This window comes from Somniosus microcephalus, chromosome 5, assembly GCF_052327205.1.
Source record: "Somniosus microcephalus isolate GS21.2 chromosome 5, FLI_Smic_1.0, whole genome shotgun sequence".
Lineage (NCBI taxonomy): Eukaryota > Metazoa > Chordata > Chondrichthyes > Squaliformes > Somniosidae > Somniosus > Somniosus microcephalus.
Genome location: NC_140991.1, coordinates 25,446,461 through 25,471,840, shown reverse-complemented (window position 1 = coordinate 25,471,840; position 25,380 = coordinate 25,446,461). Strand labels below are relative to the sequence as shown.

Genomic DNA, 25,380 nt, shown 5'->3' with positions numbered 1-25,380 from the left:
TACCAACTTGCCCTCCTCCAAAACCTTTCAGTCCAGTTTCCACCTCATTCACAGCACTGAGGCCACCCTGATCCACGTCACCAGTAATATCCTAGGTTACTGTGATCACGGCGCCTCTTCGGCTCTTTGATCACTCTGCAGTCTTCAATATGGTCGACCACACCATGCTCCTCTGCCGCATCTCCTCTGTGGTCCACTTCCTGTCCTGGTTGCATTTCTAGCTGGCCCAGTGTAGGCAATACATTTCCTCCCATACCAGTGGTCGCCTCGTATTGCCCCAAGGTCTGATCCTCAGGCCCCTCCTAAAAAAAAAACTTGCATTTCTATAGCGCCTTTCACGACCACTGGACGTCTCAAAGCGCTTTACAGCCAATGTAGTACTTTTTGAAGTGGAATCACTGTTGTAATGTGGGAAATACGGCAGCCAATTTGTGCTCCGCAAGCTCCCACAAACAGCAAAGCGATAATGACCAGATAATGTTTTTTTTAATGTTGGTTGAAGGAGAAATATTAGCCAGGAGACCGGGGAGAACTCCCCTACTCTTCTTCGAAATTAGTGCCATGGGATCTTTTACGTCCCTCTGAGAGAACAGACGGGGTTTCGGTTTAACGTCTCATCCGAAAGATGGTATCTCCGACAGTGCAGCACTCCCTCAGCACTGCACTGGAGTATCAGCCTAGATTTATGTGCTCAAGTCCCTGGAGTGGGACTTGAGCCCACAACCCTCTGACTCAGGCGAGTGTGCTACCAACTGAGCCACAGCTGACACATAATCCTCACGTATATGCTGCTGCCCAGAGACATCATCTGAAAGCACATTGTCAGCTTCCTTATGTTTGATGATAACACTGGCTTTACATCTTCACCACAACCCTTAACCCCACAATCATTGAATGCATTGCAATGGACCGTTTGTCCAGTATCAAGTCATCGATAACCCAGAACTTACGCTCAGTAACTATTAGCAAGGCCGAAATCATCCTGTTTGGTTGATGGCAGAAACTTAGCCCTGTATCTTCTGAGTTCATCCCCCTTTTCTAGTTTCATGCTTAGGTTAAATCTAACCATGCAAACTCTCAGTGTCTGGTTTGACCCTGGACTGCGCTTCAAATCCGTCACCAAGACAGTCTGTTTCCACCTCCTGCGATATCTATCAGCTACTGCTGTCCTTACCTCACAGCCATTGCCAATAAAACCCCAGTTACCCCTTCATTACGACTGTGCTTGTTTTCTCGAATTCTCTCTGCCTGCCTCCCTCCCAGTTTCCACCTTACAAGAACTCCAACTCATCAAGTCTCCAATGCCTAGACGCTACCCACGCCAAATCTCACTCGCTTATGATCCCCTGTCCATCTTAATCTTCCCAACCCCCGCCACATTAACTTCAAAAAAATCCTTGTGCGTATTTAAAGAATTCTCCAAAGCCTCGCTCCATCCTACCTCCCAGCTCACGCCCTCCGTTCTGAATCTGGACTGCTGCACCACTAGTGGCCCAACCTTCAACTATCATGGTCACTGCACTCTCGGATTCTGTCCCTCATCTCTTTGGCCTTGTTTGATCTCGCCACTTTTTTAAAAAGCTGCCTCAAGAACTATCTATTCAATCTACCTTGACACTTGCCCCCCAATACCTGCTCAGTGTATAATTTTCAGCCTCTCCTGGGCCCTTGGGATGTTTTGCCACCCCTACGGTGCTATATAAATTATTGTTGTATTAATAATGGTAGAAGACCGCTTATAACACCAAGATGCGGTTATACTGCATCCGATGTGAAACCCAAAGCAGTGCGAGTACCTCCCGGAGGAGGCCTCACACCTCTTGCCTTTATTGTGGTCCACAGTTAGATTGCTACTGACTCCCAGTGTATATCACCGGATGGGTAAGAATGCAAAAGCGATAACGGGGGGAATTTTAACCTTAAAAACAACGGGTGGGTTTGGAACGTGGGGAGTAGTTCAATTGTTAAAAATCGGATTCCCGGCCTGAACTCGCCTCCAACCCACCCGCTCCCGGTTTTAGCGGAGGCGGGACAGGACGGGGGGGGGCAGTCAACCCGCTCCCAGGAGGCGGGACATCAATTTAAATATTATACTGAGGCTGGAAGCCTCTTTTTTTTTTTTTCCTAACCTCCGTTCTGTTTTTAACGGCACGTGGACGGGTTTTACCCGGCAGTTACAGCAAGGCGGGGACGGCTGCATCCAGGAGGTAAGTGCCTTTACACCTACCTCCTGGATCCAGGGACCCTGCCTAGCCCACACCCCCGCGATCAGAGACCACCCCTCCGCCCACAAGGCCTTCGATCCATGATGCTGAGGCCGGCCTCCCAATCTGGCTGGCTGCGGGCGGGAAACTAAGGCTACTGAATTTTCAGCCGATAGTGTCATATTTGACCTTGAAATGAGCTTCCGACCACATATCCGCAGCATAACTAAGACCGCCTATTTCCACCTCCGTAACATCGCCCGTCTCCGCCCTTGCCTCAGCTCATCCGCTGCTGAAACCCTCATCCATGCCTTTGTTACCTCTAGACTTGACTATTCCAAGGCACTCCTGGCTGGCCTCCCTCCCACATTCTACCCTACGTAAACTTGAGGTGATCCAAAACTTGGCTACCTGTGTCCTAATTCGCACCAAGTCCCCTTCGCCCATCACCCCTGTGCTCGCTGACCTACATTGGCTCCCGGTTAAGCAGCGCCTCGATTTCAAAATTCTCATCCTTGTTTTCAAATCCCTCCATGGCCTCGCCCCTTCCTATCTCTGTAATCTCCTCCAGCCCCACAACCCCCCCGAGATATCTGCGCTCCTCTAATTCTGCCCTCTTGAGCATTCCTGATTATAATCACTCAACCATCGGTAGCCGTGCCTTCTGTTGCCTCGGCCCTAAGCTCTGGAATTCCCTGCCTAAACCTCTCCGCCCCTCTTTCCTCCTTTGACGCTCCTTAAAACCTACCTCTTTGAGTAAGATTTTGGTCATCTGCCCTAATTTCTCCTTATGTGGCTCGGTGTCAAATATTTTGCCTTTTAATACTCCTGTGAAGCGCCTTGGGACGTTTTACTACATTAAAGGCACTATATAAATACAAGTTGTTGTTGATGTTTCGGCATACCCCTAATTTGTATGTTCTGGAGGGTGAGGGAACAAGTCGGCAGAGCTCTTGTCAAATATCTCAGCCTTCAGTGAACAATTGCATCAATCATTACAGGTGTGCAGCCGAATGGCTATGGTACTGGACCAGAAACCAGCAATCCCACCATGGCGAGCGGTAAAACTGGATCTGAAAACGGGTCGGATACCGGAAAACGATCTTTAAAGCTGCCGGACTGTTGTAAAAACCCAAGTGGTTCACTAATGTGCTTTAGGGAAGTGAACCTGCCACCTCTACCTGGTCTGGCCTACATATGCCTCCAGGTCTATGCCGTGTGGCCGGCTCTCTGGGCACCCAGGGATAGGCAATATACGCAGCTTTGCTGGTGTAGCCCATGTCCCCCGAGAACAAATAAGGAAAATGTTATGTTGCCAGTGCATTGTTTGGCAGGACCGGTGACCTCAGGTTTTTCCTGTGGAAAGCAGCCAGCAACAAGAAAGAACCCGATACTTCCACCATGTAGTCGCATTCCCATAAGTGCATCGGGTGTAATTGACTGCACTCCCCAAAGCCTTTCCACCATCTACAAGGCACAAGTAAGGAGTGTGATGGAATACTCTCCACTTGCCTGGATGAGTGCAGCTCCAACAACACTCAAGAAGCTCAACACCATCCAGGACAAAGCAGCCCGCTTGATTGGCACCTCATCCACCACCTTAAACATTCACTCCCTCCACCACTGGCGTACCGTGGCTGCTGTGTGTACCACCTACAAGATGCACTGCAGCAACTCGCCAAGGCTTCTTCGGCAGCACCTCCCAAACCCGCGACCTCTACCACCTAGAAGGACAAGGGCAGCAGGCGCTTGGGAACACCACCACCTCCAAGTTCCCCTCCAAGTCACACACCATTCTGACATTGAAGTATATCGCCGATCCTTCATCGTCGCTGGGTCAAAATCCTGGAACTCCCTCCCTAACAGCACTGTGGGAGTACCTTCACCACATGGACTGCAGCGGTTCAAGAAGGCGGCTCACCACCACCTTCTCAAGGGCAATTAGGGATGGGCAATGAATGCTGGCCTTGCCAGCGACGCCCACATCCCATGAATCAATTTTTAAACAAGTCATGGGGCCAGACATACCCCCCCTCCTGCCCCCCATTGTGACTCCATTCATGAACGGCTGATGGTGGACCAAGCACGTAAGCGAGTGAGCAATTAAGGGGTTAAAGAATGAGTGTTGAAGCTGACTGAGGCTGCGCGCTAAGCACCTAGAAACCGTCTTGAGCTTCCACCCGTGTCCATACTGCAGCAGAGCACACGTTCCTACCTTCGCTTAAAACTCTTGCTGCGAGACCATTTGGAAAGGCACCCTCCAAAAACTAATGTGCAGGATGCAGGGTGTCCACCTGATTCTCAATAACCTACGGGCTCTTCCAACTCCCATCATCTTGCTGCTTCTCTGTTTGCAGGATGTCTGCTCATAACGAGAGAGAGAGAGCTGGGCAAACCAGAAGAGGAAACTCTCTCTCAATTCAGACAGCTCGCATAGTATGAGCAAGCCAGGTTGGACTAGATTGCACCAGAGAATATAGATTGTGTAGGCCATGGGAAGGCTAGAGGGCTCCAAGAAGGTCAAGGCTGTACCATCTTTTCTTTTGATTTGTACAATCATACCTTTTGTCATTTAATCTCTCCTGCCCTTTTCACCCTATCGCAGACCTTCCCCTTTTTGTTCTTTCCTCCCCTCCCCCCCCCCCCTTTCCCTGCCTCTACACTTGCTTAAAACCTGTTACATCTCTAACTTTTTCCAGTTCTGACGAAAGGTCACCGACCTGAAACGTTGACCCTGTTTCCCTCTCCACAGATGCTGCCTGACCTGCTGAGTACTTCCAGCATTTTCAATTTTTATTTCAGATTTCCAGCGCCTGCAGTATTTTGCTTTTGTGCCATCTTTTCCTTGTTACTCACTCACTCAGTCACTGATCCAATTCGTTCACACACATGCATTTCAACAAAACACTCTACACATAATATTAGCTACGTAAGCTCTCATTCCTGTGCTGCTTCTCAGCCATATGTACTCTTCTGTTTCTGTAGATGTCCTCAAAGAAGTTGAAGATCTCAAGCCAGCCGTACTGAGCATCGCCCACTCCCATGCATAACGAGCAGCAGCATAGGTACATCCACTTTGCGGGATTTGGGTCAACAGCCTGAACTTGGCTCACTGGGTGATGGACAGAACATGACTGAGCAGGAGCAGATGGTGGTGGAGGAAGCGTAAGAGACTGCAAAGTACGGAGGGTCACGGCTCGGGTCCGTCCGTTGCAGAGCCCTTGGATGCCAACTTCATGCGGCCCGCATTTAAAGGCGAGATGCCATCTGAGCACCGATATTCGGTTTAGACAGAGAATGTGCTAACGCCCCCCTGCAAAGGTCCGACAAGTGCGGTGGAGGTCCGCTGGTTGCACCTGTAAAGCGGCACGTGGTCATCCGTCACTCTGCCAGTGACGGAAGCCCATCACGTGCTGGGCCAAACTTCCGTGACTGCTCATGCTGCTGTCATGGAGACCTTGGGCTCTAGCCTGCACAAGAATCATTTTATGGTTTTATCTGTCTACATGCACCCTTTCAAGGAATTATGTATTTGCACACCCAAGGTTTCTGCGTTCATCGACATGCCTTCTGTGTTATTCTATTGAGTTTGTATTTCCATTCCATGTTGTTCCTCCCAAATGTGCCACCTCAGACTTCTCTGCATTAAATTGCATTTGTCACAGTGTCATCCTGAGGTCTTTTATAGTCCAGCTTTGCTGTTTACCGAAGCGTGTATATATATGAATGTCCAATCTATGGCTGAGGGATTGGATGGACAGATCCATTACACAGGGCTTTACTGTCATCACCTCTGAATTGAACTTGCTGAGGGAATGCCCTATAACAAGACCATGGCTAGAGTAAAGAAAGAAAGACTTGCATTTATATAGCGCCTTTCACGACCTCCGGACGTCCCAAAGCACATTACAACCAGTGAAGTACTTTTGAAGTGTAGTCACTGTTGTAATGTGGGAAATGCAGCAGCCAATTTGCGCACAGCAAGCTCCCACACACAGCAATGTGATAATGACCAGATAATCTGTTTTTTTTTTTTTAGTGATGTTAATTGAGGGATAAATATTGGCCAGGACACTGGAGATAACTCCCCTGCTCCTCTTTGAAATAGTGCCGTGGGATTTTTTACGTCCACCTGAGAGAGCAGACGGGGCCTCGGTTTAAAGTCTCAGCTGAAAAACGGCACCTCCGACAGTGCAGCACTCCCTCAGTACTGCACTGGGAGTGTCGGCCTAGATTAGGTGAAGCTGCTGCCACTCGGGGTGATGTGACCTCGGGTCCTTCCAGTTAACCCCGCTCAAAGGGCCGTAGCTGTGTCGGAGACGTGGCGGAAGCAGCTACAGGTCAATTTCGTGACGAAGGACCAGGGAGCGAGATGGCCATCTCAATCCCCAGAAGCCCCCGCCCCCCAGCAGGGTCCTGGTGGGCAGCCTCCTCGCTTACTTCAGCCACTAGGCAAGCATCAAGAAGGCGCACTAATTTATGTTCTTGTTTACTGCACACAAATCGCACACGGTCACCAAGGGAAAGTGTCAGGGTAAAAAAAAACAAGCCATGAATACTTCTCCTGGGATGGCAGGAATGACGTACGAGGAGAGATTGGGTCGATTGGGCTTGTACTCGCTGGAGTTTAGAAGAATGAGAGGGGATCTCATTGAAACTTATAAAATTCTAACAGGACTAGACAGACTAGATGCAGGAAGGATGTTCCCGATGGCAGGGGAGTCCAGAACCAGGGGTCACAGTCTAAGGATAAGGTGTAAGCCATTTAGGACAGAGATGAGGAGGAATTTCTTCACCCAGAGAGTGGTGAACCTGTGGAATTCTCTACCAAAGAAGGCAGTAGAGGCCAATTCATTAAATATATTCAAGAAGGAGTTGGATATATTTCTTAAGGCTAAAGGGATCAAGGGATATGGGGAGAAAGCAGGGATAGGGTACTGAGTTTGGATGCTCAGCCATGATCTCATTGAATGGCGGAGCAGGCTTGAGGGGCCGAATGGCCTATTCCTGCTCCTATCTTCTATGTTTCTCACTTTTATGTAATTAAACTTGAATGAAATTAATTTCAACGGTGTCTTTTTGTTTTTCGATGGTGTAATATAAGGTTTCAGCAGACGAAAAGAATGGGTAATTCATAATTGAGTTAGTGCAGAGGCCAGTGTTGGAGAATATGGATTTGGTCACTATCATGCAGATGTGGAGAGGACTGATAATTCCATGGGTGTATGGGTACTTAAGGATGCTCTTTTCTATGAGAGCCTGGGTACTGTTTGCAAAAAGTGGTTCAGCGGGAATATTTCCTGACTCCCCTTCATGTTGCTTGGCTCCTGCTTCAAGGTAGCGGTCTTCCTCCTGCACTTCCCTCCTTCGCTGCCAAGGTTGTGCAGTATGCACCACACAAGTCTTTGCAAGAGCCATCAGCCAGAAGTACAGAGCGGACGACCCTGCTCAGCCTCCTCCCAAGGTCCCCACCATCATAGATACCAATGCCCAGCCAATTCGGTTCACTCCTGGTGACAGTGAGACGCATCTGAGCGCACTGGACCCAGCAAAGGCTATGGGACCTGACAACATCCCAGCTGCAGTGCTGAAGACCTGTGCAGTAGAGCTAACCGCTCCCCTACCCAAGCTATTCCAGTACAGCTAGGACACTGCTATCGACCCAACAATGTAAAAGGATGCCCAGGTATACCCTAGCCACAAAAAACGGGATAAATATAAAATTACCATGATATCAGCCCCATATTAATCATCAATAAGGCGATGAAAGGAGTTATCAATAGTATCATCTGTCATCACCTATTTACCAATAACCAGCTTACCAATGCTCAGTTCGGGTTCTACCAGAACCATTCAGCTCCGGACCTCATTACAGAACACAAGAGCAGAATGCCAGAGGAGAGGTGAGAGTTGTTGCCCTCAGTATCAAGGCAGCAGTTGACCAAGTATGGAACTATGCCCATCAAAACTGGTCAATGGGGAAGGGGAGGGGGGCAGGTGGAGGGACAAAAGCGAAAACCCCTGAAGCGGCTGGAGACAGGTCTGGCTCTTAGTACAATGCACCACCATTTATACAATCTATATATTAATATATAGGGTGAAAATCACGTGAAACAACTCATTTGTGCCTTGGAGAAAGGGGAACCTCGAAATCCAAAGCTTTATTTACGTGTAGCTGTTGTATTGAGCAGAATGGTAAGTAAAACAATTCTGACCATTTGGCCTCGCCATGGACTGTTCTATATAAAGCAATGGAGCAAAAAACCACGGTCCAGTGAGGGTAAATTCTAATTTTGATTTCTATGACGTGATCAAAGTCTTGCTTTGAATTTATTTTGTACCTCAAGCTGAAACATAAAGATTCTTTACAGAATCATAGAATCGTACAGCACAGAAGGAGGCCATTAGGCCCATCGTGCCTGTGCCGGCTCCTTGGGTAGAAAGAGCTGTCCAATTAGTCCCACTTGCCTGGATGAGTGCAGCTCCAACAACACACAAGAAGCTCGACACCATCCAGGACAAAGCAGCCCGCTTGATTGGCACCCCATCCACCACCTTAAACATTCACTCCCTCCACCACCGGCGTACCGTGGCTGCAGTGTGTACCATCTACAAGATGCACTGCAGCAACTCGCCAAGGCTTCTTCGGCAGCACCTCCCAAACCCGCGACCTCTACCACCTAGAAGGACAAGGGCAGCAGGCGCATGGGAACACCACCACCTCCAAGTTCCCCTCCAAGTCACACACCACCCTGACTTAGAAGTATATCGCCGATCCTTCATCGTCGCTGGGTCGAACTCCCTCCCTAACAGCACTGTGGGAGTACCTTCACCACACGGACTGCAGCGGTTCAAGGCGGCAGCTCACCACCACCACCTCAAGGGCAACTAGGGATGGGCAATAAATGCTGGCCTTGCCAGCGACGCCCACATCCCATAAACAAATTTTAAAAATCTCCCCCCCCCCCTTCTCCATAGCCCTGCAAAAAAAAATCCCCCTTCAGATAGATATCCAATTCCCTTTTGAACGTTTTTGTTTGCTGATGGAGATTTGACGTGTCGTGCATTTTTATGTCTTTGGCAGTGTGGCAGAAACCAGACCATTTTGGATCAGACTTACAATCTGGTGGAGCATGCATTCTACATGGCCCCCGCAGATGCGCCGATTGCCACCGAGCTCGGTTTTCAACTACTCCTGCAGGAGAAACTGCGGGAGGCGGTGAAGCAGTACACAGAGGCGATGAAACCAACATACCTGCGCTGACAGGTGTGCAAGTTGGAAGATTTATTTTGGGTTGCAAGCGGCATGAGTAATGAAAGTGGCAGAGAGGGATTTTCAATCCCACCAGTTCTAAGATAGATTTTAATGGGAATTATATGCAAAGATAGACAATTTTAGGCACAACAAAAAATTCCTCCACAAATCCCTCTTGACCCGTGGATGTTCAATATCACAGCTTTCCCACATCCTGCAGAATTAATCAGCGCAAATGTATAAATATTGGCCCGTATATTCTAATGCCTACGGGTGTGTACACGCTGTGTACCCACTCGTAGGGACATCGTAAATGCCGGTTTCAAGCATGCACTGAAAACCGGCATTTCCGATCTGTCAAGAATGCTCTTGACAGATCGGACGCCTGCCCTGGAGAAGGGCCTCTGCGGGCAGAGAGTTCCGCTTTCTGCAGAACCTCCGCCCGCAAAAAACCCTTAGACATCTTATGCCTGGTAAAAGCAGGCGTATGGCCTGCTTTTACCGGCATAAGAGTTGAAAAAAAGTTTTAAAAATAATTTTTTTTCACTCATTTATAATTTAAAAATACTTTTAAAAAAGGTAAGTTTATTTTTAGCCCTGTAAAAAACTTCAATTTGTTTTCAAAAAATTAAATTTTTGTTTAAAATATTTAATTTAATGTAATTTTAACTCATTTTTAAAACGTGATGTTTTAAAAAATATATATATTTAATGTTTTGATGTGTTTTTGGGGTGATCTTCATTCATATATTTGACAGGTCTATCTGTCAAAAGTATGAAGGGAGATTCCCTTCAATTGGCTTGCCTGGCCCACGTGATCCCAGAGACGCTTGCGAACCGCCTGCGCCCCCTGGATACGTGGGCCTTTGCGCATTTCGACTGTGGAGAGGCCCGGGATCGGAAGTGTCCGGACCTCGGGAGCCCTCAGGTAAGGGTGTAGATTTTTTTTCCGATAGGAGGCATCTGCACGCAGGAAGCCTCCCATCGGAAATGACGGGCCATTAAAGACAGAATAGATGAAGGAAGCGATTGGAAAGTTCCAACAGTCGTAATTTTTGGGGCCTGGAAATTTGGAAGACTTAAACCATGTCAAGGTAGACAAACATATAAGGTAGAAAATGCCGTTGTAGATGTTGGTGTGAAAACACTGAACGTGCTCGTAACCAAATTTCTCCAGCTGTTATTTTCACTGAAGTGTGAGCTTGTTTATTTTAAACAAGTTAACCTCTGCCAAGGTAGTGGAGAAAGCAATTTTCAGACCAGCGAGTTGGGCATCCCTCAATTAGCGTGACTGAAGTTTTTACCTTTTAAGTGGCTTTGTGGTATGTAGCTACCTAATTTCTAATGCTCCTTTAGCTGCTGTTGCCAAAGTGGTCTGTTGTGTATGTACCTTTAAGGGAATAACTGGTCTCAGACTGCAGTACCGGCAGTGACCACCCCTGTATAAAAGGCCCTAGCAGGCTTCTGTAGTTTCAGTTTCCAGGTTGTCTCCATTCAGTAAAGACTTGTTATAATCAACTCCTGCAGTCCGTGTCTCAATTATACACAGATATAATACTGGCGACGAGTAAGAAACAAACTTACCTGCAACTCGGCAGCACCTCAGACGACGTTATTGAAGGTCGAAGCCAGAAGAAAGAAAAAAAAAATCCAAAGAAACTCGAGAAACGGGCGTCGACCGTGGGCAACCACCCTCCAAATCATCGAATTGTAAAGTGCAGGAGAGACTGTCGAGAGCCAGGCTTGGTTCTCCAGTCTGTGGTTTCCCAGCTAATTGGGCTGGTGGCAGGTAGTGCACTGATCCTTCCTGGGCTGCGGCGGGCTAGAGCTCGATCGGGTGGCTCTGCAACGGGGCCGGGCAGCGAGTCGGGAAGCAAAGAGAGAGAGAGAGAGGGTGGAGCACACAGGGCGTGGCCGGTGCTTCGAAGCCAGGCAGCGTTCGGACCTAAGAAGAGGGAGGGAAGTGTCACAGAGGGTCCGCTCCACGACGGGAATGGTTCTTCAATTAACGGAGCAAATATTGAAGCGCGATAGAAAAATAAAAATACCGCGGAGAGCGGTGTTGGCAGCAGCGATCGGGGAGGCGCGAAGACCATAGGGCGTCGCCATTACAGGATAGTAAAATAAATATAATTGCCAGCAACAGCGTTGGCAGCAGCGGCAGCAGCGGGAAAGCGCGGGAGACGCCATCTTAACTCGGCGGGGAAGAAGGAAAAGCGCGGGAGGCGCCATTTTGATCCATCGGGGACGAAGGCAAAGCGCGGGAGACGCCATCTTAGATTTTCAAGATGCCAAAGACTGGCGATATCACTGCCTTCGATAATGCAATAGAAGACTGGACCACGTATGTGGAAAGAGTCGAGGTATATTGCAAGGCAAACGAAATAGCCGATGAGAAAAAGGCATCGGTATTGCTAAATTTAATGGGCGCAAGAACATACGGCCTATTGCGGGACCTGATTACTCCAGCCAAACCGAAGGCGAAGAGTTTTAACGAAATTGTTGCTATCCTACAGGAACACCTAAATCCTACACCGCTGCTGATAGCAGAAAGATTTAAATTCCACAGGAGAAATCAGCATAAAAATGAGAGCAATGCTGATTACCTTACGGAACTACGCAAGCTATCAAAGCACTGCCAGTTCGGAGCAGGACTGGCAGATACCTTACGGGACAAATTTGTCTGTGGACTCCTGAGTGAAGGAACCCAGAAGAGGTTACTCTCAGAGAAAGAGCTGACGCTAGATAAGGCTTTCAGCATGCCAGTATCGTACGAAGCAGCAGCAAGGGGAGCTGCGGATATACAACAAAAGCCACAGGAATACAGCACCCACGAAATGACACGGGGATTTGCAAAATGTTATCGCTGCGGCAGAACAAACCATGACCAGAAGGACTGCTGGTCCAAGGACAAAATATGCAGGCAATGCGGAAAGATGGGACACATTGCACGAGTTTGCAGGTCTGGGAAGAAGACCAACGACAACAAAAAGGCTACTAAGGAACCGTACAGGAAAGTACAAAAGATGATGGACAGTAGTTCCGAAGACCAGATGAGCAATAGTGAATTCGGGAACAAGAGACTAAGCTGTCTCAAACTTCACAACGTACTCGCAAAAGAGGATCACCGAACCATTTGGGTCACCCTCACGATAGCAGGGTCCCAAGTCAAAATGGAATTGGATACAGGATCAGCTCTAACCGTCATGAATCGACGAGACTACGAGCGGCTATTCTCACACATACCCTTGAGAGAGACATCCATTGTATTGAGGACGCATATGGGGCAAAAAGTATACCCCAGAGGAAAAATAAGGGTGCCTGTCGAATACAACGGCAAGAAAATACAGAAATTGTATCTCTACATTCTGCAAGATGGTGGACCACCGTTATTGGGACGTGAATGGATCAGAAAGATAAGTTTAGACTGGCACTCCATTCAGGCACTGACGGTGGCTGGTAAAAAGGATGACAACGTCACTCCTGGTCGATTGTCAACAATCTTAGCTGACGTCAAAGAGGTATTTCAACAAGAACTGGGCACTCTTAAAGGCGTAACCGCCTCGATAAAAATAGAGGAGAATGCAATTCCCAAGTTTTTCAAAGCAAGACCGGTACCATATGCAATTCGCCCAGCCGTCGAGGCAGAGCTGGAGAATCTGGAGAATGCAGGCGTGTTATCTAAGGTGGACTGGAGCGAGTGGGCAACACCCATCATTCCTGTCATGAAGAAAACGTTAAACAATAAGTCTGAGGAGCCAAGGAAGGTTCGCATCTGTGGGGACTTCAAGGTGACGGTGAACCCAGTCCTTCACACAGTACAATATCCTCTTCCAAGGATAGAAGATATCTTCGCCTCACTATCTGGAGGGAAGCGATTTACAAAAATTGACCTAGCACAAGCATATTTGCAGATGGAGGTTGAAGAGTCCTCTAGGAAGTATCTCACGATAAACACTCACAAAGGTCTTTACCAGTATAATCGACTGGTATTCGGAGTAGCATCAGCTCCGGCGATATGGCAAAGAGTGATGCAACAAGTCCTGCAAGGGATTCCGGGGACTCAGTGTTACTTGGACGACATCCTAGTGACAGGTGAAGATGACAGTGAACACCTTGCCAACCTAGAGCAGGTGCTCACTAGACTACGTGAACATGGGCTACGAGCCAATCGCCCTAAGTGTGAGTTTTTTAAGAAACAGATATTGTATTGTGGCCACGTGATTGATGAAGAGGGGTTGCATAAGTCCCCTGACAAAATTGAAGTGGTAGTTAAGGCTCCAGTGCCTGAAAATGTGTCGCAACTGAGGTCATTCCTCGGATTGGTGAATTACTACCATAAGTTTTTGCCGAATTTGTCCACAATTCTGCATCCACTGAACGCCCTACTACGAATGGGAGTAGCATGGAAATGGAGCGATGAATGTAAGCGGGCCTTTCAGAAGAGTAAGGACCTAATCACTTCAAGAGAAGTATTGGCTCACTACAACCCATCACTACCGATAAGACTGGCGTGTGATGCGTCTCCCTACGGCATTGGGGCGGTACTGTCACATAAATTCCTTGATGGTTCAGAGAGGCCGATAGCTTTTGCGTCACGCTCGTTAACTTCAGCCGAGCGTAACTACGCCCAGATTGACAGAGAGGCCCTCAGCCTGGTGTGGGGGGGTGAAGAAGTTCAATCACTACCTGCATGGTCAGAAATTTACTCTACTAACTGATCATCAACCTCTCGTCTCCATTTTCAACCCTCAGAAGGGCGTACCGATAATGACGGCACAACGGCTACAGAGGTGGTCCCTTTTCCTAGGGGCACACCAATATGACATCGAGTACAAAGGAACTAAACAGCATGGGAATGCTGATGGATTGTCGCGCCTACCGTTGCCGACGGTGGAAGAAGAACTGGCAGTGGATCCAGTGGAGTTATTCCACTCGACTATAGTCGAATGTCTCCCTGTGACGAATGCAAACATAGAAAAGGAAACACGAAATGACCCGACACTCTCCTGGGTCTATGATTTAACGGTGAAGGGATGGCCAGCACATGGCGAACCACTGCTGCCAGCATTCTCGCCGAGAAGAGAACAGCTGTCAGTGTGCAGAGGAACCTTGATGTGTGGATCCAGAGTAGTAATTCCACCCAAATTGAAGGATAGAGTGCTCAATGAGCTTCATGATGGTCATCTGGGAGGGGTAAAAATGAAGAACTTAGCCAGAGCGTTTGTGTGGTGGCCGGGAATCGATAGAGAAATCGAAGAGATGACCAAGAGCTGTACAGGATGCCAGAAGGTCCAAAACGCCCCACCACAAGCCCCTCTACATCCATGGGAGTGGCCCTCATCTCCATGGCAAAGGGTGCACATTGATTTTGCTGGTCCCTTTATGGACTCAATGTTTTTAATTGCGGTGGATGCACATTCAAAGTGGCCAGAGGTAATAAAAATGTCCTCAACCACCACAGAAAAAACTATCACAGTCTTACAAACCATATTCACCAGGAATGGGCTGCCTGAACAGATTTGCTCTGACAATGGACCACAGTTTGTGTCTGAAGAGTTCCGGAGGTTCTTAAAGAACAATGGTGTTAAGCATTACACATCCGCCCCATATCATCCAGCCACTAATGGATTGGCCGAGAGGTTTGTTCAAACATTCAAGAAGGCTATCAAGGCAGTGTGTAATGAAGATATACCCCTACAACACAAGGTGGATAACTTCTTGTTTGCCTACCGGAATGCGACACATGCAGTTACCAACCAAACTCCAGCCATGATGTTCTTCAATCGAAGACTACGATGCCGCTTGGATTTGGTTAAGCCAAACGTCAGAAGAGATGTGGAGAACAGGCAGTTTCAGAATATGAATGAAAGGCCGACCAGGAGTTTTAAGATAGGTCAACCAGTTTTGGCCCGGGACTACCGCACAGAGAAATGGCAGCCAGGAACGATCTGTACACGGCAAGGACCTCTAATGTATACCGTGGACGTTGGAGAGAGCATTGTAAGACGCCATGCTGACCAGATTCTAGAGTCACTGGAAAACGTCAACTCCACACCACGATCTGATACACCTGGCGATGAAACTGAAATACCAATTGCATCTACCGCAGAATCGGTGATATTGGAAGCAGACGAACCAAACAACGACATTGATCCCGACTCAACCTTGCCAGAAGAACCTGATATCCGAAAGAGGCGTTATCCAGACAGAATCAGGAAGCCTCCTCAAAGACTGAACTTATAATTGCTTAACTTCAACCAATGTATCTAGCAACCGTAATTGTAATTGTAATTAGTTATTATTTAGTTGTTAAATGAATGTTATGTACTGTTTATCTAAAAGGGGAGGAATTGTTGTGTATGTACCTTTAAGGGAATAACTGGTCTCAGACTGCAGTACTGGCCGTGACCACCCCTGTATAAAAGGCCCTAGCAGGCTTCTGTAGTTTCAGTTTCCAGGTTGTCTCCATTCAGTAAAGACTTGTTATAATCAACTCCTGCAGTCTGTGTCTCAATTATACACGGACACAATATGGTACATCAAGGAGATTGAGAAATGAACGTTTAGGAAAATGAGCTTTAGATTAAAGAACAAAAGGTAAGTCAAGAGGTAGTCATTTAGTGGCATCAAGCTTGGGGTTTAAAAGCCTGCAAGGACAAGGGCAGCAGGCGCATGGGAACACCACCACCTCCAAGTTCCCCTCAAAGTCACACACCATCCTGACTTGGATGTATATCGCCGATCCTTCATCGTCGCTGGGTCAAAATCCTGGAACTCCCTCCCTAACAGCACTGTGGGAGTACCTTCACCACACGGACTGCAGCAGTTCAAGAAGGCAGCTCACCAGCACCTTCTCAAGGGCAATTAGGGATGGGCAATAAATGCTGGCCTTGCCAGCGACGCCCACATCCCATAAGCGAATAAAAAAAAAACAAATACTGTGGGAGGAAAGGAAGATTGAGAAGGCGAAATAAAGTTCCATATAGAAACATAGAAACATAGAAGATAGGAGCAGGAGTCGGCCATTCGGCCCCTCGAGCCTGCTCCGCCATTCAATGAGATCATAGCTGATCATCCAAATTCAGTACCCGGTCCCTGCTTTCTCCCCATATCCCTTGATCCCTTTAGCCTTAAGAAATATATCCAACTCCTTCTTGAATATATTTAATGTATTGGCCTCAACTGCCTTCTGTGGTAGAGAATTCCACAGGTTCACCACTCTCTGGGTGAAGAAATTCCTCCTCATTTCTGTCCTAAATGGCTTACCCCTTATCCTTAGACTGTGACCCCTGGTTCTGGACTCCCCGACCATCGGGAACATCCTTCCTTCATCTAGTCTGTCCAGTCCTGTCAGAATTCTATAAGTTTCAATGAGATCCCCTCTCATTCTTCTAAACTCCAGCGAGTACAAGTCCAATCGACCCAATCTCTCCTCATACGTCATTCCTGCCATCCCAGGTATCAGCCTGGTGAATCTTCGCTGCACTCCCTCCATGGCAAGAACATCCTTCCTCAGATAAGGCGACCAAAACTGCACACAATACTCAAGATGTGGTCTCACCAAGGCCCTGTATAACTGCAACAAGACATCCTTGTTCCTGTACTCAAACCCTCTCGCTACGAAGGCCAACATGCCATTTGCCTTCTTAACCGCCTGCTGCACCTGCATGCTTACCTTCAGCGACCTTGTGTTGTAGAAAAGAAGTGTTAGCGTAGGAGACTGTGTAATAAGTCTGGACTGCAACACATTTCCATTTGACAAATACAGACATTAGGCAGAAAGCACGGTACAAGGTTTTGATGGGTCAGAGTTCAGTCGGATCAAAACCTGCTGTTGTTAAAAAAAAAACGGAATCAGTAGAATTTCATTTTTTTTTATTACAATGACGACACCGATGGGCAGAAGACTATTTCTTTACGCCTTCGGTACCCCACTGAAAAGTGGTGTATCTGGGTGATATGGAAACAGTCTGTTGTGTTTAGGAAGGATTCGAGCCGAGATCTTGCTCGGGCAGTTAGAAGATGCAGAAAAACAACTGGAGTTCCTCAAAGAAGTGCAAGTATTCATTGGAACACCTGGGGTAAGGAATAGTTTTTGCCCTATTATAGGAATACTCCATGATAAGGTCCTATGATAACTTAATCTTCAGGCATCCTTCTAAAAATGATAGCCCACGTAATCACATTTTTTTTCTTCTAAATTGTGAAATTTGACTTTATTGAAGGTGAGGGATGTCAGCAAAGGGGAATAGAATTCGTTGCCATTTCAGGCATCTGGCCTCAGCGTCACACACTCCCAAGTCAAGTAAAACACATCCATCGACCGAATAAAGCTCCACCTATTCATCGTCCACCTCTTCCTACTCTGCCTTAACAATGTGCTCTGGCTCAGCCTCAGGAGAGTGTTTTCTACAGCACCAGTGGGGACATTTTTATGTCTCACGCCGGCCATCTTTGCTGTCCTGCTCTGTTAACTCATGCCATTGTTGTCCTGTAGGTAGAAGCCAACTGGGAAATGGTGTTAAGACTCCATAACGGAGGGATTGGTAGTGCGGTAGCAACCCAGAGGTCGTAAGTTCACAATCTCATCATGGCAAAACTTGCACGCCACCACCATGAAAAGAAAAGAATAATGACAGCTGCTGGATTGTTGTTTACAAAAAAAACGTTTTCTCTAGTACCCTTTGGGGAAGGGGAATTGGCCACCCATCCCCTGGTGTTGGCTACATGCGACTCCAGTCCGACACTACTTGTATTGCACCTAAGGATGGGCAATAAATGCTGCCTTGCCAGCGTCACCGACGCCCCAAGAACACATTGGCCCAGAAATTCGGGTCGGGGGCTTCCCGTGGGTGCAAGCCCCCGACCTGCACTTACCTTGCGCGCCGGCCGTTGAGCTGTAGGGCCCGCGTGGAATTCCGATCCTGGGCCTGGTCCAGCTGCCGGCGCACAGTGCTTGCGTATCCCAGGGGCACAGTTAGTTCGATGCGTCCCCTGGGATCACGTGGGCCATGGGAGCCAATCGGAGCAGGGAATGCTTCATTCATAAGATTGACAGGAAGAGCTGTCAAGACTTATAAGTACTACCGCCCCAAAACAGCACTAAATCTTCAAATAAATTTTTAAAAAACATCACATTTTTTAATTAAACTATAAATTACATGAAATAACTATTTTAACCAATAATTTAAATTTTTGATAAAAATAATTTTATTTTCTAACGGGGCTAAAAATAAACTTACCTTGCTTTAAAGTATTTAAAAATAACAAACCTGTGGAAAAAATGTTTTAATTTTAATTAATTCACCACTTACCTTGTAAAAAGCAGGCCTTACGCCTGCTTTCTACATGTCTAACTTCTGGAAACTTACCCTCCCGGGAAAACCTGCAAAAAAAACCTAAGTTCGATGCGCACGCGCAGCCTCTCCCGCGCACGCGTTCGACCTCTGAACCCCTTCGTTCAGAGGATCGGAAGTGCCGATTTCCCGCGCATGCGCAGTGCATGCAGGAAACCGGCACTTCCATTGGGCCTACAGGTGAGTACCCCGTGCGTACTCACCCGTGGAGACCCGAATTTCTGGGCCATTAAAAATAAAACTAATTCCAAGTAGGACCCTTTACTGCCAGCGGAGAAGCATTCATCCAACCCACGTGAGTTGGATTCCAACCCAACTGGCAGAGGATGAAAAAAAATACTTGTACCAACGTGCTGTGCTAATCAGTGCTCCTACCATCTTGTAAAATTTTAAATCCTCTTTGAACTTTTTAATTCGCCAATTATACACCTTCCTTAGCTGTGCTTGATCTCCCAGTTGAAGCCATCTTATTTCTGATTGAACCGAAGCTGCAGCTGTGGGGTTGAAATGTTAATGTCTAACCTGAAGTTCCCGCGGTTACCCAGCCTCTGTTTGGGTCTGCGATGCTCTAAATTTCCCCCTGTATTTTTTTTTCTGCCTGAACCGCACACCTGTCGCACCCGGGAGAACAAGCAAGGGACCTGCTCTGCGGACTCCATCCAAACCGCTCTTAAACGATCCAATAAGAGCGCTCCTAATAACAACCCACTCTCCAATTTTTCTTGTCTGCCGGTTAAGAAGTATCTTGCTTCTGCTCGCTCAATCAGTGAGGCCAGACATTCGTCCTCCAATGGGGAACGCCACTGTACCATCTGCCCCTTGCTTGTCAGTGAATTAAGATGCTAAATCGAGTGGCAGGCTGCCCACTTGAAAGATGGAAAAGCGCTTTTTTTCCAGTCGAAAGAGTCTTTAGTGCACAAACGAGCGTTTGGGCCTACGACTTAATTCTTCCACAACTCCGCAGTTCAGACAGTAGGAGATTGCTACGAAGACCACAAAATCTATGTGCCTTTCCCCCCGCCAAGGTAACACATATTCCAGGTGATAATCTGAAGTGCCAAGCCACCACGTAGCTCACTTTGCAAGTTAAGGCTGAGGCTCAATGGAAGAGTTAGGGTGGGGGGGTGGCGCAGAGCTGAACTGAATTCAGAACTGAGCACAGTGTCTCAGCAGTATATCCTGCTTTGCCCCTTTAAGCAATATCTGTGCAGGGGCTAATCCAGCCTGAATCACCACCGGTTTGTATCTTCCTCATCACCAGGCACAGATAATAGGGAGCTACCACTGGTATTCAGGTAAGCGGCACACTAATCAGATGAGAGGTCAGATTGAAAGCGCGACTATCGCATCACCCAATTTACATAAGAACATAAGAAATAGGAGCAGGAGTCGACCATTTGGCCCCTCGAGCCTGCTCCGCCATTCAATAAGATCATGGCTGATCTTCTACCTCATCTCCACTTTCCTGCACTAGCCCCATATCCCTTGATTCCCTTAATATCCAAAAATCTATCAATCTCTATCTTGAATATACTCAACGACTGAGCCTCCACAGCCCTCTGGGGTAGAGAATTCCAAAGATTCACCGCCCTCTGAGTAAAGAAATTTCTCCTCATCTCAGTCCTAAATGGCCGACCCCTTATTCTGAGACTGTGGCCCCTGGTTCTAGACTCCCCAGCCAGGGGGAACATCCACCCTGCATCTACCCTGTCAAGCCCTGTAAGAATTTTGTATGTTTCATTGAGATCACCTCTCATTCTTCTAAACTCAATCTGTCCTCATAGGACAATCCCCCCATCCCAGGAACCAGTCTTGTGAACCTTTGTTGCGCTCCCTCTATGGCAAGTATATCCTTCCTTAGGTAAGGAGACCAAAACTGTCCACAATACTCCAGGTGTGGTCTCACCAGGGCCCTATATAATTGCAGTAAGACATCTTTATTCTTATACTCAAATCCTCTTTTAATAAAGGCCAACATACCATTTGCTTTCCTAATTGCTTGCTGTACCTGCATGTTAACTTTCAGTGATTCGTGTACAAGGACACCCAGGTCCCTCTGAATACCAACATTTCCCAATCTCTCACCATTTCAAAAAATACTCTGCTTTTCTATTTTTCCTACCAAAGTGGATAACTTCACATTTTTTGCCTAGTTTTGTTTGGGATTCTTGCTGACAGAATTGTCTTAAGGCCAATCCTCAACAAACGTCACAGGGTAAAAAAAAAAATCCTCTGCATGCTACATGTAATGGCATTGTAAAAGAACTCATTTAGGATTTTTCAAACGATACAGGTCAGAGGAAATCTCCACCAGCATGTTCTTTATGATAAGATAATTTTTGAATTCACATATGTCACAAAGAATTAATGAAAAAACAGAAAAGAGCCTAAATATATCAGTATATATATTTAGATAAAGAGTTTTTTACATGGATAACTCTGAAATGCCCAAATTGTTTTTTTATTTGAGATGTGAGCATTATATTGGGCCGGATTTTTGCGATAAGAATAATGGCGAGGTTAACAGCACTCACTATTATAACGAGGTAAATCGCACAGCAACTTCTGGTATCCGCACATGCGCAGTTAAAAATGCAAATCTGGAATTTACTGTCAGAGATACCCAGCTCCTTCATAGGGTGTGCTGTTGCAGTCCTCACTGATAGACTTGGCACTGAAATGAATGCAACAACTTGAACTTGGGGTATTTGCCCATTAGTTCTGCACTAAAGATGGCTGAAAAAGTTAGGGCTGGTGCATTCAGGAGTAAGTGAGTTTTTAACGGCGTGATAAGTGATAATACTGCTGAACAACCTCTCTGGCCCTGAAAATTTAATTTTACAAGTGTGGAGCCTCATTCCCTCAGAAGATTAGTGTTGGAGATTTTATTTAAATTAAATTTTGTCTGTCTCTTTTATCTCTCTCCCGTAATCCCATCTGTATTTCCAAATCATTATTTCATTTTCTGTACATCATTTAAATCTAATTTATATTTTCTCCTTTATATTTCCTGGTTTAGACTCTGCGGGGTAGATTTTGGTGAACCTGTGGGGAAAAAGGCGGGACTTTCCCTTTCGGGTTTTTGACCCGCCTACTTCGACGTCCGGCCAATACACTCGATTTTCCCTTGATTGATCTTGTTGAGCCCACCCAGCGGGCTCAGCAGGCCAATTAAGGGCCACCTGGCAACAGGTGACGTCACAGACTGCAATTTCATCTGTCAAGAGATCTTGGCAGATGAAATATCAGTGTTTTACAGCTGTTTGAAGCTGTCAAACACTTACACTCTGATTTCTAACATGAGTCATTCTGCACAGACTCAGTTAGAACTGTCACCGGTATTCAAAGCTGAAGGCTGTCACTTTTGACAGATCTCAGCCGTTCAGCTTTAAGTTCCGGCTGACTGATGGGCTCCCGACAGCTACAGGAAGAAAGGCTGTAAAGGTAAGTACAGGTAAGTTAAAGTTCTTTACACACTTTAGACACACCAAACACACTTACCTTTGCACTCATGCACCCATCACTCACCTGAGCGCTGACATCGCGACCCCTCCAACTCCTTCAACCCGTCGGCCCGCCGCTCCAACCTGGCGTGGTTTGGAACCGTCGGGAAACCCACACGACACCCCTCAAAATAGGGATTAGGCTAAAAACTGCCTGTTAACTACCTGTTAACAGGCAGTTAATTGGCACTAATCTCTTCCCGCCTGTGTTTCGGCGGATCCCAGTGCGGGGTGGGTACCCGCCGCCCCTGAAACTTACGTGGGGCGGGGTTTTGGGCGGGATGGTGTCAGGACCCCCGAATTCAGGACTTCCCCCCCCCCCCACACGCCTGAAACCCCACCTGACGGCTCCCCGAAATTCTAGCCCTGCGTGTCTCAGTGAGAATTCCTCAATCTGATTGGTTGAAGAGCCTCGCTGTTTCTCACAGAGGCCACAGAGGCAATGTAGAGGGTGCCGTGCTGGATCAGATGCCGGATTAGAGCAAGTCTGTGCTCTAAAGCTAGTGAAAATTTTGTGGGCAGCTGTCAGCGAGGTGAATGGCGGGCGTGGTTCCTTCACTGCTGACCGCAAAATCCGGGCCAATGATATTTAGGGTCCAAAAATCCACAGGCCTTCTTCCCCTCCCCCACTCCCCCATGCCAGTGCTGGGGTGGGCCCTCTGGGAGCATCTGCTCCTGCCCTCACCGAGGTCGGGGAAAGGTTCCTCAATTTGAATATGGCCGTGCACCCGCACCACTATGGATCCGGTGCCCCCCCCCCCCCCCGCAAAGCCAGGTGCAGAGTAACGCGGCCCTGGGAAACTGCTCACTCTTCAGTTGGCAGCTCCGGCCCAACACAATTTTTCCCAACGGGCCCAACTTTCCCCTCGGATGGCTGCTTTCCTCAGGGGTTGTCCAGGCGGCTGTGCCTCGTTCAGTCTGGCTTGCCAGCCGTCCGGCGTAACCCAGATTGATGCAAGCGGCCGTGTTTGTGGAGGACAGAGATTCTGCCTCCACCCCTCCACCCCAACCACCAAATAAGCCCCATCTGGCAACTCATCATCGAGGCTGGGACCCAGTGTATTTGGGCCCCTGCGTGGGGGGCGGGGTGGGAGCGGGTGGTGTGCCAGAATGGCCTGTGGATTTCAAGGGCCTCATTGTGTAGCTCATAAATAAAAGACTGTATTCTTTTAAAGGAGCTGGCTTACCTTCAAGCGGTGTTAGCCGCAGATAAGGGCAAACGGCCAAACGTGATCATCAAGTTCCTGAACCAGGCCGTAGACATTCACTTCACTTCATTAGAAGGCCTTCCTCTTAGTGTGGAATACTTTGAGAAGCTCGACCCTGAATTCCTGCTTAACATTGTGGAGAAACTTTTGTCCCTCTGTCCGGCTCAGGTGAGACAGTCACTAGAAATCGTTAATAATTCATGGTGAGCAGGCAGTGTTACCTTTTACTTTTCCGTAGCGTTAGTGCAACTCCGTATTTTGGGTAAGAGTCCAACAGGAAATGCCGTTACGGAAAAGGAAGAACGTGGAATGGAAAGATCATTTGGTTCTTCAACCTTGTTTCTCTCCCTAGACCGTGTACAATCCATTCTACAATAGACTCTATCCCACCCATTTGGTCTCTCAAATCATTTAACTAAATGATCTATGCATAGGCACAAAAGGGATAGGTATCAAAGTTTGCTGATGATACCAAATTAGCGAACTGTGCGTGGGAAGATTGCGGGGCAGGTTAGCCGAGCGAGCAGATAGTTGGCAGATGCAATTCAATCAGAGAAATGTGTGAGATAGCACGTTGTCACATTTTTTTAAAACGCTGCCAGGAAGATTGTTAATGGCGTGGCGGGGCAGAGAGACTGCGGGCCGCAGATAGATCTTTAAGTGAGGCAGCCAGTGTCTAGCGCGGGTGGCACTGGCTGCGCGCACGGATCATTGTAATTAGCAGGCAGCACGGATATTTCATTGGGAGTAACTGGCAGGGGGGTAGTCCGCGCCCCATGCCTCACGCCTCCTTTTTACGGGTACAATCCGATCTCGAGGTCCAAAAGCTCTTTTAAAGCGATTTCTAGGCCGTTTAAATGCTTGGTTTGCAGGGGGGTTTTTTGCCGGTGGATTCTGACTGGACCTTCAGTTTGGTTTTGGTTGTACTGTATCCATACTCGCAGAAAGCGCGCAGAATAAAATAAAGCTTTCTAGTGACTGCAAATTAAAAAAAAGAGAGAACTTTTGAACTCTCAGTTAGCGGAATCTCCGGGTGCTAAGAACAGTTTTACCCCTTGGGTGTCACTGGAGTATGGCCGGCGGTTCCTCTCGTACTGAGCGGGATTCCTATTGTAACAACACATCATCAGTCGGGTAAAAACTAACCCTGTCTCACGACGGTCTAAACCTAGCTCACGTTCCCTGTCGGGGGGTGAACAATCCGACGCTTGGTGAATTCTGCTTCACAATGAAGGGAAGAGCCAACATCGAAGGATCAAAAAAGCGACGTCACTATGAACGCAAGCCAGTTATCCCTGTGGTAACTTTTCTGGCACCTCCTGCTTACAACCCAAAAGGTCAGAAGGACCATGAGGCCCCTGCATTCACGGCCTCTAGTCATACTGAAAATCAAGATCAAGTTATTCTAACGTCTTGCAGGAAACTCTCTTTTAACCGGCCCCTAAATATCCGGAAATCTCTCTTAACTGGCAAAATTCAGGATTAGGTTCAGGTAAGTTTTACTATATATTAGTGGCCGTGTAACCGGGGTTCCTGGATCTGTGGCCATGTAACCGGGGTTCCTGCACCTGTCGCCGTGCAACAGGGACTCCTGGATCTGTGGCCGTGTAACCGGGGCTCCTGCACAAGTGCCGTGTAACCGGGGTTCCTGCACCTGTGGCCGTGTAACTGGGGCTCCTGCACAAGTGCCGTGTAACCGGGGCTCCTGCACCTGTGGCCATGTACGGGGCTCTCGTACCTTGGTAAGTATACCACTCTGTAATCCGGACTTTTTGATCAACCAGCACCACGCCGGTCCCGTCGGTGCCGGATAAAAAAGAGTTTCCTGTATATAGATCTTTGGTGAGGGCA

General features: G+C 47.6%; 1 long non-coding RNA gene and 1 pseudogene across 1 annotated transcript in view; both read left to right on the top strand.

Annotated features, from left to right (window-relative positions):
* Nucleotides 1–7,250, top strand: part of LOC147116961 (uncharacterized) — a 51,631-nt gene extending 44,381 nt beyond the window's left edge. The window contains exon 5 of the long non-coding RNA XR_015078336.1: nucleotides 5,190–7,250. This is a non-coding gene — a long non-coding RNA (uncharacterized LOC147116961). The remainder of the gene's footprint in view (nucleotides 1–5,189) is intronic.
* Nucleotides 7,251–7,517: 267 nt separating this feature from the next.
* Nucleotides 7,518–25,380, top strand: part of LOC147116960 (tetratricopeptide repeat protein 21B-like) — a 106,850-nt pseudogene continuing 88,987 nt past the window's right edge.